The 17546-nt window shown below is 42.3% G+C and overlaps 1 pseudogene; it reads right to left on the bottom strand.

Moving 5' to 3' along the window:
• Positions 1–376: 376 nt before the first annotated feature.
• LOC147690042 (protein FAM151B pseudogene) lies at positions 377–1201 on the bottom strand (annotated as a pseudogene).
• Positions 1202–17546: the final 16345 nt, after the last annotated feature.

Raw genomic sequence — 17546 nt, forward strand, 5'->3', positions numbered from 1 at the left:
TCATAACTGACCACAAAACCAATTTGATGGGGGGTAATCTGCACCCCAGCCATAACACTTACCCTAGAGAGCTTGAACCCAGGAGGGGGGGAAACCTCCTTTTTTTTTTTACTGATATTTATCTTTATAAAACATGGTGCACTCACTCAACTAATGCTTGCTGATGGGGGCTGGGTCATGGCAAATGAAAAAGAACCGTCAACCTGTTTTACTTTTCAGGGACAACATACTCTTCCTCAGAATAAAAAGAATACAACTGCCATTCCTGCTTTTCTATGCCTGGAATGGTTTTGCCTTTATTTCTTCCCTGCATGCTAGCGGTAAGCTCTCCTCTCCGTCAATGTTCCTCAGGAGGTGAACACAGGGTGCGCGCTGTCTATTTTGACAGTTGGCCTTGGGCTATTATCTGTTTGAATTCACTATTCTGAGGCTCCAGAACATCATAATAAACTCTGTCGGCATTGAGGTTTTTTCTGATGAATAACAGATCCTCGGTAGGGTACTTGTCATCTTTTCCTGACCATATCGTTAAACTGTACTTTTTTGACTGCTGTAGCAACCAAAGGAGCTCATCCCAAGATTGACGAATCAGAGCAGCTCTGACAGGGAATGTCACAGACTTGCTAAGAGGGCTGCACATATATTCCATTTCTTTTACCATCTCTCAACTATAGCCTACATTATTTTTTCCAGAGTGCCATCCTGTTGTCCATCCCAAAGACAATGTCACATCTGTGATGAACGATATAACTGTATCGAGGAAACATTCAGCATCCACCGCTTGGGAAGATCCACCGGGGCCAAGCAGAAAGTCAACATTACTCCAAAGGGGTCTCTTCAAGGACATCTTCCTTTCTCGCAAAAGTATCATTGATGGTTTCACTGCTTCCAAACTCTTAAAGTCCAGCTTGATCCCTATACTGGTTTGCAGAATGTGATTGAGCCATTGATGTAAATTGATGTCGCTGTCAGTCTGAGGAGGATGCATCATGATTGGCTCCTCAATCCCGGATCCCCGCCCTTGAAGGAGGACGTCTGCTTCAATCATGTGTGCAGCACCTATTAATGCATCTTTCAACTGTAAGGTGCTGTTTGCCACATGATACCAGATAATTTCTGCCCCATCTGGCCTTTTAATCTGCTTATTGTTTAAAAAATAATCCAAAGTCCCTTCCTTCCATGATTCTTGATCCTTCTCCATTTTAACTCTCGACCCTACTTGTGTATTTCCTGGCTCTCATATACTCTGCGCTAAAAATATATATATATATATATATATATATATATATATATATATATATATATATATATATATATATATATATATATATATATATATATATATATATATATTCACAGAAAAAACCATAGGTTATAGACCATATATAGTTAGGAATTTGCATTTACAAAACCTTGAAAATTCACTGAAAAAACCATAGGTTATAGACCATATATAGTTAGGGATTAGCATTTAAAAAACCTTATTTTATTTGCACAAAACCATTGAAATTCCATATATAGTTAGTTGCACTAACTATATATCGCGGACCCGCAATCCACTGCTAATGATGTCACATATTACATCATTCATGACATGGTCAGTGACATCACTGATGACATCACTGATGACATCTCAAATGACATCACTGATGACATCACTGACATCTCATTTGACATTACTGATTACATCACTGATGATATCATTTATGTGATAATACATCTTCAGACTCTAATATAACCTTAGATACACTCAGTGTAAACAGGCACTCACAGACTGTCACACATCCATGGAGTTACTCACACACCTAGTCAGTCATGCAAAGAATCAATCACATCTCCATTTCCTCAACTATACAGTTATACACACCTTACTTATTCAAACATATAGTAACACATATTTACTCTCTTATACAATCCTTGATACAAGTTCACAATGATTCATACAGCCACTCACACATTCACTGGCTCTTATGTTCAGTTATTTATATATGTCAACTCTCACATGGAGTGTGTTTTACATATGTACTTACTTTGACATGTAGCACTGAGATATCCATTCACTCACCAATATACTCATGCACACAGTCAACTGTCCATACAGCTGTTTCTACATGCACTTTTGAACCCATACACCTAGGGAATCAACTGCTCACACATCTATGCACAGAGTTATACACCTCCCAGCCACCCACACACATACTCAGTCTCCCATACAAATACTTGGGCAACCATTCAATAACCCATATAGTTACTGATATAGCTACTGATTTAAACATGCAGCAGTTTACAGAACAACATAAATAATGATTGCCAAATTAAGACACTTTAATCACTAACCCATACACTCAGTGAGACACATTTAATCATTCTCTCATACAGTCAGTCATGCACCTACTAAATCCTTCATCCAGACACTTATACATCCACTCATTCTTCAATATGTAAGACATATTTTAACTTTACAGAAACATACAGTCACTGGGTGTTGTCATCAGTGATGTCATCAGTGATGTCATCAGTGATGTCATTTGAGATGTCATCAGTGATGTCATCAGTGATGTCACTGACCATGTCATGAATGATGTAATATGTGACATCATTAGCAGTGGATTGCGGGTCCGCGATATATAGTTAGTGCAACTAACTATATATGGAATTTCAATGGTTTTGTGCAAATAAAATAAGGTTTTTTAAATGCTAATCCCTAACTATATATGGTCTATAACCTATGGTTTTTTCAGTGAATTTTCAAGGTTTTGTAAATGCAAATTCCTAACTATATATGGTCTATAACCTATGGTTTTTTCTGTGAATTTCATTGGTTTTTTAAAAGCTAATATCTATAGCTGTAAAATATATTCTTTATTAAGTGACGTATCACGTAGCCCGTGAGACGCCTCATGATGCATCGCATAACCGTGACGTATCGTCTCTGCAGCGCAAACCAAACCCAAAACGTAAGCGCGCCAGAACACGCTTAAAGATATATATATTTTTTTTAACCTTAATTAGACAAAATCCACACGTGCACATATCACAAACGTTCAAAAAACACAATATGTCGGACTCCCGTTACGCTGCCGGTTAGCTGCCCGGTTAACGTACCAGGAAGCACCTTTACCGCGAAAAATCGCATTTTTTTTTTCTTTTGCCCCGCAGGGAACTTTAATAGCCCCCTCATCAATCCTAGGGGTTCAGGAGGGGTCTGCCTTACCCCTTTCATTCATTTACACCTTTTTTTTTTCCACCTCTTGTCTCTCGATCCCACAGAGAGACAAGATGGCGGCCGCTCCGGACTGTTTACAATGTTGACAGCCAATCAGCTACTCCTCAGACTCCCGTTACACTGCCGGTTAGCTTCCCGGTTAGCTGCCCGGTTAGCTGCCCGGTTCGCGTACCAAGACGCGTCTCTACAGCGAAAAAATCGGATTTTTTTTTTTTTTGGGGCCCCGCGTGGCTCTATAATATCCCCCTCATCAATCCTAGGGGGTCAGAAGGGGTCTACCTTGCCCCCTTTCCTTCATTTCCCCCTTTGTTTTGGCCTCCTCTTGTCTCTCGATCCTACCGAGAGACAAGATGGCGGCCGCTCCGGACTGTTTAGAATGTTGACAGACACCGGAGAGCCAATCAGCTTCGCTTCGCAAAGTTCCGATACGCGAAAAGTTCGCGAACCGGAGCGCTACCCGGAGCGCTGTTACAGATATATATCTTGTTTTAAACGTTAATTTCTCAAAATCCACTGAAGCACATATATTGAGACCTAGCAAAGGCACATCGGGCTAACAGTCCCTACAATTTTGCCAAGTTTCGTGGAAATCCATTCAGCCGTTCGGGCTAAAAGTGAGGCCAACCGCCCTATGGAAATTAACATGGGAAAAACGCGTTTTGGGACCCCCCTTTTTTCTCGGCCCCCCCTTGACGAACCCCCCCCAAATTTCCAGGAGCTGCTCAGAAACAAAATGTGCCATTTTCCTGAAAATTTCAGCCAATTCTGTCCACAAATGCCAAAGTTATTAGGCATAGAATTTTCAAAAGTTCCATAGAAAAAAAATCCTAACTATATATACCTACTGGCTATCGCCAGTAGGTAATATATATTACCTACTGCTCAGAAACAAAATGTGCCATTTTCCTGAAAATTTCAGCCAATTCCGTCCACAAACGCCAAAGTTATTAGGCATAGACTTTTCAAAAGTTCCATAGAGAAAAAATCCTAACTATATATACCTACTGGCTATCGCCAGTAGGTAATATATATTACCTACTGGCGATAGCCAGTAGGTATATATAGTTAGGATTTTTTCTCTATGGAACTTTTGAAAATTCTATGCCTAATAACTTTGGCGTTTGTGGACGGAATTGGCTGAAATTTTCAGGAAAATGGCACATTTTGTTTCTGAGCAGCTCCTGGGAATTTGGGGGGGGTTCGTCAAGGGGGGGCCGAGAAAAAAGGGGGGTCCCAAAACGCGTTTTTCCCATGTTAATTTCCATAGGGCGGTTGGCCTCACTTTTAGCCCGAACGGCTGAATGGATTTCCACGAAACTTGGCAAAATTGTAGGGACTGTTAGCCCGATGTGCCTTTGCTAGGTCTCAATATATGTGCTTCAGTGGATTTTGAGAAATTAACGTTTAAAACAAGATATATATCTGTAACAGCGCTCTGGGTAGCGCTCCGGTTCGCGAACTTTTCGCGTATCGGAACTTTGCGAAGCGAAGCTGATTGGCTCTCCGGTGTCTGTCAACATTCTAAACAGTCCGGAGCGGCCGCCATCTTGTCTCTCGGTAGGATCGAGAGACAAGAGGAGGCCAAAACAAAGGGGGAAATGAAGGAAAGGGGGCAAGGTAGACCCCTTCTGACCCCCTAGGATTGATGAGGGGGATATTATAGAGCCACGCGGGGCCCCAAAAAAAAAAATCCGATTTTTTCGCCGTAGAGACGCGTCTTGGTACGCGAACCGGGCAGCTAACCAGGCAGCTAACCGGGAAGCTAACCGGCAGTGTAACGGGAGTCTGAGGAGTAGCTGATTGGCTGTCAATATTGTAAACAGTCCGGAGCGGCCGCCATCTTGTCTCTCGGTAGGATCGAGAGACAAGAGGAGGCCAAAACAAAGGGGGAAATGAAGGAAAGAGGGCAAGGTAGACCCCTTCTGACCCCCTAGGATTGATGAGGGGGATATTATAAAGCCATGTGGGCCAAAAAAAAAAAAAAATCCGATTTTTTTCGCCGTAGAGACGCGTCTTGGTACGCGAACCGGGCAGCTAACCGGGAAGCTAACCGGGAAGCTAACCGGCAGTGTAACGGGAGTCTGAGGAGAAGCTGATTGGCTGTTATCATTGTAAACAGTCTGGATCGGCCGCCATCTTGTCTCTCTGTGGGATCGAGAGACAAGAGGTGGAAAAAAAAAAAGGTGTAAATGAATGAAAGGGGTAAGGCAGACCCCTCCTGAACCCCTAGGATTGATGAGGAGGCTATTAAAGTTCCCTGCGGGGCAAAAGAAAAAAAAATTGCGATTTTTCGCGGTAAAGGTGCTTCCTGGTACGTTAACCGGGCAGCTAACCGGCAGCGTAACGGGAGTCCGACATATTGTGTTTTTTGAACGTTTGTGATATGTGCACGCGTGGATTTTGTCTAATTAAGGTTAAAAAAATATATATATATCTTTAAGCGTGTTCTGGCGCGCTTACGTTTTGGGTTTGGTTTGCGCTGCAGAGACGATACGTCACGGTTATGCGATGCATCATGAGGCATCTCATGGGCTACGTGATACGTCACTTAATAAAGAATATATTTTACAGCTATAGATATTAGCTTTTAAAAAACCAATGAAATTCACAGAAAAAACCATAGGTTATAGACCATATATAGTTAGGAATTTGCATTTACAAAACCTTGAAAATTCACTGAAAAAACCATAGGTTATAGACCATATATAGTTAGGGATTAGCATTTAAAAAACCTTATTTTATTTGCACAAAACCATTGAAATTCCATATATAGTTAGTTGCACTAACTATATATCGCGGATCCGCAATCCACTGCTAATGATGTCACATATTACATCATTCATAACATGGTCAGTGACATCACTGATGACATCACTGATGACATCTCAAATGACATCACTGATGACATCACTGATGACATCACTGATGACAACACCCAGTGACTGTATGTTTCTGTAAAGTTAAAATATGTCTTACATATTGAAGAATGAGTGGATGTATAAGTGTCTGGATGAAGGATTTAGTAGGTGCATGACTGATTGTATGAGAGAATGATTAAATGTGTCTCACTGAGTGTATGGGTTAGTGATTAAAGTGTCTTAATTTGGCAATCATTATTTATGTTGTTCTGTAAACTGCTGCATGTTTAAATCAGTAGCTATATCAGTAACTATATGGGTTATTGAATGGTTGCCCAAGTATTTGTATGGGAGACTGAGTATGTGTGTGGGTGGCTGGGAGGTGTATAACTCTGTGCATAGATGTGTGAGCAGTTGATTCCCTAGGTGTATGGGTTCAAAAGTGCATGTAGAAACAGCTGTATGGACAGTTGACTGTGTGCATGAGTATATTGGTGAGTGAATGGATATCTCAGTGCTACATGTCAAAGTAAGTACATATGTAAAACACACTCCATGTGAGAGTTGACATATATAAATAACTGAACATAAGAGCCAGTGAATGTGTGAGTGGCTGTATGAATCATTGTGAACTTGTATCAAGGATTGTATAAGAGAGTAAATATGTGTTACTATATGTTTGAATAAGTAAGGTGTGTATAACTGTATAGTTGAGGAAATGGAGATGTGATTGATTCTTTGCATGACTGACTAGGTGTGTGAGTAACTCCATGGATGTGTGACAGTCTGTGAGTGCCTGTTTACACTGAGTGTATCTAAGGTTATATTAGAGTCTGAAGATGTATTATCACATAAATGATATCATCAGTGATGTAATCAGTAATGTCAAATGAGATGTCAGTGATGTCATCAGTGATGTCATTTGAGATGTCATCAGTGATGTCATCAGTGATGTCACTGACCATGTCATGAATGATGTAATATGTGACATCATTAGCAGTGGATTGCGGGTCCGCGATATATAGTTAGTGCAACTAACTATATATGGAATTTCAATGGTTTTGTGCAAATAAAATAAGGTTTTTTAAATGCTAATTCCTAACTATATATGGTCTATAACCTATGGTTTTTTCAGTGAATATATATATATATATATACTCGAGCAATTGTCCCAAGCGGGGGGAGCGGCTTAACAACTGGTGCTGGCGCCGATGTTTGGGGCATCCTCAGAGAACATGCTTGAGCAAAACCTCCAATTTAATGAAGACGCCGCACACCACTTCAACGGTTTTAACTTCGGTTCTTTATTTCCAAAGTTCCTCACCTACGCGTTTCGGACACAAATGTACCTGATCACGGTTCACAAACAGCTGTCCCTCATTTGTGTTACTTATTTATACACATGACACCACCTCAGCAAGTAACGAAGCATTATGGGCATGGTAGTTTGAGTGCACTTATTCTCGGTTTTATCCTAGACATTGTAATGGCAGGAGTCTGGTATTTAGCAACACACCTATTTATGCGTGTACAATAGATATATATATATAACCCTGTTTCTTAAATTTGCCATGCCTTTCAACCGCCCTAAGGAAACAAATGAGTGGCAACCAGGAGAGAGGGCGAGTTAGATCAGAACCTAAAGTAGTATAGCCTAAGCATCAGTAAAGTCATAGTACCTGTAGCCTTTCCTGTAAAACATTGAGGGGCATATTATCAAGCAGGGCGTTAAAAATGATTGCCGTTTTAGCGGCAGAAAACTGCTGCTGAAGCGGCGATAATGGGCTTGATAATATGGCCTTGTGAATTCCAATAGAAACCCATGTTCTGGTGTGAGCATGGGCTTCTATTGGAATTCTCCATGGCATATTATCAATCCCATTATCGCCGCTTTAGCGGCAGTTTTAGACTGCTAAAACAGTGATAATTTTAACGCCCTGCTTGATAATATGCCCCTTAGTTTTAGATGAGTATTAAAGTACTTGTCTTTATCAAAGTAAAGCAACTGTTTGGACAATCAGTTTTTGTACTGCTTGGTGACAGTTCAGTTTTGAGCACGCACATCCCTATCTGTACCTCCCTGAGAAGTCTGTGGTTTCTCTGTGAGAGTAAGGTGCTTAAAGCATTATACTTACTCCAGTTTTGTAGATCCAAAGTAGGACAGATCCTGAGACATCGGAGTAAAACGACCCCACCCCAACAGCTGAGACACAGTAGCCCCTTCTAGCCCATGGACCCCCCACAACAAGGATTGACATTTGCTTTCTTGTAATGTTCTTGATTTTTCTAAATTGGCTTGAGAATTTCATTGGGTTTTGTTCTTAACTTTGTGGTTTGATACTGTTTGATCCTATCATGCAAACATCGCACTGCTTGTCTCACAGCCTCAAGGGGCTCCGCATATTTTTTATTAATGGAACCATCTTTTGGCCTAGTAAGAAAGTGTCTTATTAAGTTAGCAAGTTCACTCTCTGCCGGTATAGTAATTCACTTTCGCACATGAAGCGTCCCGTTACATAAACACAAGCAAATGAGCCTTAAACTTACCAGAAGGACACATTCTTCAAATTCCTAACCTTAAAGGAAATTGGTAAGAAAATAAACTGCAGTCGCTCCGAGAATTTTGATGAGTTACACGCATAACTTAGGAATCCATCATCATAGTTTGTTTTTGGATACTTGTGCAATGTAATATGGGGCATGTAAATAACATTTGTTAGTGGAATACTGGAATGTTGAAAGCACCATTGAAGGCAATTGAGTAGTCTGCGCTACTATTTGCTGGTATAAGCCCAGAGCTCCAACATTCCGATGTTTGTCTTTTTGTTTTTCCCTTTTTAATTCAGATCATTCCACTCTTAGTACGTGGAATGTTGAAATAGCCTTATAGCCCTTGTCTCTCTGGCTATATTGGTTGTTAAATGCCCTCTCCCCAGTTATAGACCCACTGGGATTCAGGGCCACTAACAACCAGTCTAGCCCTTTACAGTGGGCTATAAGCCATATTAAAAGACAGCCAAATTGGGGGTTCATAGGGTCTCAATACGACTGGTCTCTACTGCCATGGCATCTTCTTCTGTGCGCTAATGAAATGTACACCTCTTGCCAAAAATATTCCGGAAAAAACAAAGATAATAAAAGAGGTTTAGCGGCTGATAGAGCCAGTACACCTACACTGAAGCGCTGGGTAGCTGCATCCTCCAGCCCCCCTATCCCGGCGGACCCTCTTGGAACCCATTGCGAAAACCAAGCGGAATTTTTCGACACCAAAATCCAGAACATTCTAACTACCCTTCCTCCACTTGACCTGTCAGTAGATAGGCTCACAATCACCCTACCTCCCCCGTGCGCCTCCTGGAACACTTCCCCCTCATTTTCCTGGAGACACTCCTATCACTTCTGCCTACAGTGAAAAGCGGTTCACCTAGAGACCCGACGCCTATGAACATCTCAGCCAGAGTCGCCTCCACTATTGTTCCCACAGTTACCCATTTGATCAACACCTCGCTCGGCTCGGGCATCGTCCCTTCACTCGTGAAGGAAGCAATGGTCAAAGCCCTCCTCAAAAAGCCTCATCTTGACCCTGCAGATCTGGGCAATTATCACCCTATATCTCTTCTACCAGGAATCTCTAAAATCATTGAGAAATATGTAAACCGCACCCTCTCTGAGTTTCTTGAAACCTCCAATCTGCTCCATCCCTCACAAACTGGATTCCGCCCTAGACAGAGTATCGAAACCGCTCTGATAGCGGTCATTGAGGAAAGTAGGAAACTGCTAGATGCTGGAGGTGCAGCAGCAATAATCCTTCTAGACCTGAGCGCAGCCTTCGAAACGGTGAGTCACCTGGTCCTGACTCATCGCCTCGGCAAGGTGGGAGTATCCGGCACCGCCCTGAGCTGGCTGCACTCCTTCATGAAAGGCCGCACGTTCCAGGTCTTCGAAGATGGTATAAGCTCTAAACCCCGGTCCCTCCAGTGCGGTGTCCCTCAGGGTTCGTCGCTAAGTCCAACACTTTTTAACGTTCATATGGTCCCCCTCGCATCCATTGTAGTGCCTTTTGAGATCCATATGGTTACCTACGCCGACGACACCCAACTGGTCGTAGCCCTAAATCAAGCTGCCCCCTATTCCTCGACCTTGAATGCCTGTCTTACGGAGGTGGTAAACTGGATGGGGTCCTCCAACCTGAAATTGAATGATGGTAAGACGGAGATCATGACCCTGGGTGACTTTGACAATGCTGCCCTTAGAACTATCTGGCCAGCTTGCATGGGTCCAGTACCATCCCCTAAGCCCAAAATAAAGAGCCTTGGCATCAGGTTGGATCAGAATCTGACGTTCCAAGTGCAAGCTAGTAAGACAGTGGCTACCTGATTTGGCCTCATCAAAATGGCTAGGAAAGTGCTCCCCCTGCTTCCCCTTCAAGCCAAGAAAACCATGATCCAGTCTATACTGCTCTCTAGACTGGATTATGGCAATATGCTCTACCTAGGATCTCCCGCCTTTGTGATTAACAAACTGCAGATCATCCAGAATTACGCAGCCAGACTGCTGACGGAAACGCCAAAACTGTCTTCCGCCAAACCCGCCCTTTGTCTCTTACACTGGCTGCCAGTGAGAGAACGAATCAACTTCAAATCCCTCTGCATTGTCCACAAATATCTCATGGGGCTAGGCCCCCCCTGATCCTATCAATGATCCAGCCTTACAAAGCTAGGAGACATCTGCGGTCAGACGACCTTCACCTCATCTTTAGCCCCAGAATTAAACCTGCCAGAAGTGGTGGCAGGCTCTTTTCTCTGAATGCAGGCAGACTCTGGAACTCTCTGCCTCTCCACCTCCGGACCGAACCCAATCACCACTCTTTTAGGAAAGAGCTAAAAACCTTCCTATTTCCCTAAAGCACTCCCTTTGTTTTTGTCATTCGGTCCAGTGGGTCAGTCTCAGCGCTGGGAGGCCTCCGGGTAGACATGCGCTCTACAAATGCCCTTTTCATTTAATTTCATTTCATTTTGCATTAACTGCCATTATCAACACACACGGGGCAGCATCAGTTCAAAGAAGATTATATGTGGGTAATCAGGATGTCTATGTGGGAAGTAATAATAAAGCGTATCTAATCATTATTTAACATTTGTCATGGAGTGGATGGAAGGAGGACATTAAGCATTTTGAAAGATGTATTAATATACCACGGAGACGTGTAACTACTAACAGTAAGGGGTTTGTGGAAAACAGCATGGAAAGATTAGCCTTTGCAAAGCTTTGTTTCACTCACCGTAAATCCCTAAAACAGGTTACACTTACTATACAACATATACTTTTATTACTGCCTGATGTTAGCCCGTTGTTTAATGTGCTTTTTCAGGTAAGAAGTGAAGTGTTTGATAAAAACAGCGGAAGCAAATATTAGAAGGTCGCTGTGCAGCTCAACCAGTGAGCAATGTGAGACTTAGCTGGATTTATAGAGTGCAATCAGACTAAGAGCAATGGGCAGAGGGACCCAATCTATCACCGCTCAACACCCACACCATGCGGCTGCCACTTGAAGGTTGAACTTGGAAATACTTGACCCTGATTAAATGGCCATCATTCTTCAAGAATTTGACACATCTGGCTCTTATCTCAAAATCGAAGGCAAGGATTTTAAAATAGATTTTGCAGTCAATTTATTTTCATTTGAATCTTATGCTTAAACATATCTTGCTACTTACAAAAGCACAAAATTGCATGAGTGTGAAAAGCAACACCAAACACAGCAGCAAAATTACAAGAGAAAATGAAATAAAAAATCCTGAAATTGAATAAAACAGCATGGTCAGCAGCAGGTGCGCCAGGAGACTTCATTTAATACATTAGCAGTCTTGATTCTTAGTTGTCTATGGTCACCTATAAACTCCACTTCCTGGAGGATGTTCTGCAGCCACATCTTGTGACCAAAGCAGTGTGCTAAATCAAGTAAGGTCCAAGTGAGAGCATCTCTTGGGCGGTGTGTGCAACTAAATAAAAATCCTATATTTACATTATGATTTCACATGTTTCTTAAAATCAATGGCCCTCATTACGAGTGGCTTAACATTTGGTGTTACAAGCACATGATAAGAACCCCCACTAATACATAAAGACTTCTCAGGCCTGAGAATTATCTCCACCAAAATCTGCATGTGCAGTATTTACCGGGCATTTTTCCTTCTTTAAAATCCAGCAGGTTTGTCCTCTTGATCTATCAAATAACGTGTTAAAAATGGCAACACTTATTACTGTTATCCCTGCACAAACAGATTTTCACATAGGCCTGATTCACAACAGTAACTTATATACTTTTGCGTAATTTTACACTTTTTGTGAAATTTACCACTTTTCAGTACTCACAAACTGCACTTTTGTAGTAACTTTTTGTATAACTTTTGTTATATGTCAACACTATACATAGTCAACCAATAGTATTGCAACACCCTACCATAGAAAATGATGGATGTAAAGACCTTCTACAAAGGTGTGAATAATGAAAATTATTACACTTATTCAAAGGTGTAAATTTTAAAAAGGGCAGTTTGTGCATAGCGGCGATAATGGGCTTGCTAATATGCGTTATAGAATTCCAATAGAAGCCCAGGTTATATGTCCTGCACATGTAACCTGTGCTTCTATTGGAATTCTATAACGCATATTAGCAAGCCCATTATCGCCTTTTTAGCGGCAGTTTTCTGCCTCTAAAACGGCGATAATTTTTACGAGGCTCTTGCTAATATGCCCCTCTGTTCCCTTGATAGCATTGATTCGATATTCAGGGGGTACACCATGATGACAGCAGTCAGACTTGTTTTTGGCTGTGTGCAGATTCTGGGTTGAAGCGCACAAGTACACAACCACTCTCCTGTTGCATTGTAATCCCAATGCCATCAAAAGCAAACTCTTCTATTGGGCCAATCACTAGATCTTTTCCAATTTCTAATTCATCTGTTTGTTGACCGACCAAACAAATCTTTGAAAATCATCTGCCAGCTAAAGTAACATATACCACAATGTGTTTGATTGTCCAAACACTGAATAACATCACAAATGCTCCTGATTAAACATCAGAACTTTAGCTGTTAGATTTGTGAGACCAGTTATCTTTTGATCGGTAGACAGACGGTAAGTTGCAAGTGATTTTAGTTCTACTGCAACTTCCTTCTTATCTCATTGCAACCATGAAGACTGGATATCGTCTGTTAACATGTTGATTAACTTTATAATTCGGTCAAGAGTAGAGACAATTGAGAGGCAGATGAAGGTTAGTGGGTTGTGTTAGCCCTGCTGACAGCTAGTTTAATAATGTCAAGGTATTAAAGAGCAGTTTTTATTTTTGGTATTCGAGTATTTTTTTTTATGCATTTATTTTTAGGTCGTCATCTTGTATATAATTCCAAGCGTCTTTATGAACATTTTTAGTAGTAGTTCCAATTTTTCCCTGAACAGAGTTACCATTAGAACATAGTGGACTTTTTGCAGTAATCATTTTCTTAGTTTTGAAATATTATCCTCTGATAGTACAACTTGATTACAGAAAATAGTTAACAGCTACTTGTGTAACAACCGTTTGGTTATGATTTTACCAGGAGCTGAAATCATGCATGAGTAATAATGCCTTACCACAATAATGAAATGCAACAATTATGCAATAGGGTATGGTAAAGATCCATTCACTCTGGTCTTCACTACAATACATTTAAGCCAAGGTATTTTCAGTTTATGAACACTGTACGCAAACATGAACATTTGGGGGTCATTTAGAGCAACACTGGTGGCATATCTGTGCCATAGAGGCAGGGCCGCACTGGCCGTAGCAGGCACCGGGCAATCCCCAGATGCGCCGCATGGATGGGGGGGGCCGGTTTGGGGCCCCAAGGGGCCGTTTTTGTTACAGGGACGTTTTTTGCAGCATAACTGCAAAATCGGCCCTGTAACAAAATCGGCCAAAAACCGGTCCTGCAAAGAGCTCAGCGGCACCCACAACCCCTGGAAGGGAGGGTGGGGGGGTCGGCCGAGCACTTTGCCAGGGCTGGTTTTGGTTCCCAGTCCGCCCTGCATAGAGGGAGCCACCACCACAGCACTGATGGGTTGCTGGGCGAGAGCCATTATTAAAGGGACTGATCTGCTACCCTTTTGAGTACAGAAAACTAATTCCCAAAGTAAGAGGTTTTTTCCCCTCAATAAAACATGTATTGTCCAGATGTTCAGGGTTTAGTCTTCCTGTGTTTGAAGGTCATTTAACATTTTCCCTGCCCGTTTCAGCCATACCTGACATGTGCAAAAAGAACAATTGATGGTCAGAATGCAAAACAATGTCATACATTCACCCCAGTATAGAAATCTGGGCTTAATTAAATCCATCATTTTGTTACTCACCATGCCATTCCAGTTTGGACCCAGCCATATGCAAATCAGTCTTGACCCTGCACCCAATAGGAACAGTCCAGCCCGAACTTCAAGGCCAGGCCTTTCCTGGAATGGAAACAACCATCCTAGGACCGGTTTCAGGATTTCAGCCCTCATCAGCCAGGATAGCTTAACTCCAGTGGCGTGGAGAGCACGGGACGCACTTCTGCGCATTCCCGTCCCACTCGGGGTGACAAATGCAAAAAGAACAATTGATGGAGAGAATGCAGAACATACATTCACTCCTGTACTGAGATCTGGGCCTAAATCCATCATTTTTTTGTTCACCATGCCATTCCAGTTTGGACCCAGCCATATGCAAATCAGTCTTGACCCTGCGCCCAATAGGAACAGTCCAGCCCGAACTTCAAGGCCTTGTCCTCCCTGGAATGGAAACAAGCAGCTAGAACTGGTTTCAGGCTTTCAGCCCTCATCAGCCAAGATAGCTTGACTCCAGTGTTATGGAGAGCATGGGACGCACGTTTGAGCATACCCGTTGCATTCGGGGGGACAAATGCAAACAACACAATTGATGAAGAGAATGCAGAACCATGTCAAACATTTACTCCAGTACAGAGATCTGGCCCTAAATGGATCGTTTTTTTGCTCACCATGCGTTTCCAGTTTGGACCCAGCCATATGCAAATCAGTCTTGGCTCTGCGCCCAATGGGAACAGTCCAGCCTGAAATGCCAGGCCCGGTCCTCAATGGACTACAAACAAGCATCCTAGGACCGGTTTCAGGCTTTCAGCCCTCATCAGCAGATAGTTTGACTTCAGTGGAATGGAGAGCACGGGACCCACGTCAGGGCATACCCGTCCTACTCGGGGTGACGGATGAAAAAAAAATAATTGATGGAGAAAATGCAGAACAATGTCACACATTCACCCCGGTACAGAGATCTGGGCCTAAGTCCATTGTTTTATTACTCACCATGCCATTCCAGATTGGACCCAGCCATATGCAAATCAGTCATGACCCTGCACCCAATGGGAACAGTCCAGCCCGAACTGCCAGGCCAGGGACTCCCTGGAATGGAAACAAGCATCCGATGACCCGTTTCGGGCTATCAACCCTCATCAGCTAGGATAGCTTGACTCCAGTGGCATGGAGAGCACAGGACCCAGTTCTGGGCATACCTGTCCCAATCGGGGTGACAAATGCAAAAAGAACAATTGATGGACAGAATGCAGAACAATGTCACACATTCACCCCAGTACAGAGATCTGGGCCTAAATCCATAGTTTTGTTGCTCACCATGCCATTCTAGTTTTGTCAAAGCCCAGCTCACCTGAGGTTCTGTTCAGTTCTGATGGAGGTTGAAGACAGTCCGACCCCACCCTGAAACTGCTTGTTCTAGCACACTAGTTTTAAAACAGTGCACTAAGAACCAGAAGCTCAAGGGAAGGGGGGAAGTGGGTAAAATAAAAAAAGAGAGACAACACCGTTCTTGCGTTTCCACTGTAGAAGAGCTGCTAAAATCTGCAACCCTCTCTGACTTCTGTAGAAACTGGTGCCTAATGAAACATAAACAAAGAACAGATAAGTGCAACCTGTTCCTAAATGTGTTTGTTACTAATCCTGAATCTTATTAGAAATTCTCTCCTAAAAGTACCTCTTGGATCCCGGTCTCAAGCTTCCAGGTTTGGAATGAATGTGTTACTGTTCTGGGATGTGTTTTCTATTACTGTAAAACTTTTGTAAAATCAAACGAATTTCATTATCAGAATTACCAACGTCTAACATTCCCCTGAATATAACTAAAGCCTAAATTCTTAATAGCAAACTCACTTTTCACACATTTGCAGACTTTTTATAAAACAAATATTGTACTTTTACATCAAAATACAGCAGGTAATTTGTGCAAGTCCTTGATTTACTGTTTGCATTGCTGTCAATGGTTTCCTCTGTTCGATTCTTAAAAAAGTTCCATGTAAAACAATGTTTATTTCACAAAGTTCCACAAAGTATTCTTGTAACAAAGGGTTTGAACCACAAAGTTTGTGGGAGATATCTTGTTCCAAATTGTCTTTACATGAATCCAGAAATCGCCGATAAAGTTATTTCAGGTAATAAAAGGTTTTGTACTTACTTGTTGCTGAAAAGGGATACTGATCAGTCTAACCTTATCCTCTTTCTCTTTTACAGGTCGATTGCAGTGGACAGAAGAGGGGCTGAGGCAAGAAGTCGCCGAAACCAGAAGAAGGAAGAGCCAGAAGCCGCGCCTGTTGAAGTCAATGAAGGTCTGGAGAGAGCAGGAGTGCCAGCGTCGAAGGACAAGCACTGGGTGAGGCTCAGGGGATGCCTTTTATAGACAGGGCTGGGTGTGGTTCGAAGAGCTGGGTGTGGTTCGAAGACCTGGGTGTGGTTCTCACAAGCAGGTGTGCAGAGCTTCAGTTATTATGCTAATGAGGTGAAGTAACACATGGCCTAGGGAGGAGTGTTCTAAATAAGCCTTGGTAAAAGCAAGGTCCAATGTTTTCTAAATAAGCCTTGGTAAAAGCAAGGTCCAATGTGCAAACAAGACAGCAATGTCCAAACTTGTGAATACATTGAGCAACATACACAGAAGTCTTAGGGAGGGGCTGAGATAACAAGAAAGGCTTTCAGTAGTATGTTTAAAGAGAGCTATTACAGAGACCACTTGTGCAATGAGAGGGGACATGCTCTTTGCTGTGCACAAACCCTAATAGTCGCCCCCCTCAAAGGCCCTCCTACTGAACGGGGTTTTTAGATAAAACTGTCTAATCAACCATGGGGCATGTACATAGGATGCTGGTTCCCATGAATTCTCAGTTTCGTCATATCCTTTTCATCCTACTAAATAAAACAGACGTCCATGAATTCTTTTTGCGTCTTTTATGCTTTTCACTTCATATTCTAGATTTCCCTTAGTTGGTATGGGTGGAGGTGGTGGTTCGGGTCGGTATTTGGGTTGTACGGCTTAAGCAAGGACACATGGAATGTAGCATGTACTGGGTATTGTTTGGTAAGTCCAATTTTACTGTTACTGGGTTTACTATGGCAGTTATACTAAA

Source organism: Lissotriton vulgaris, chromosome 9, assembly GCF_964263255.1.
Source record: "Lissotriton vulgaris chromosome 9, aLisVul1.2, whole genome shotgun sequence".
Taxonomy (NCBI): Eukaryota; Metazoa; Chordata; class Amphibia; order Caudata; family Salamandridae; genus Lissotriton; species Lissotriton vulgaris.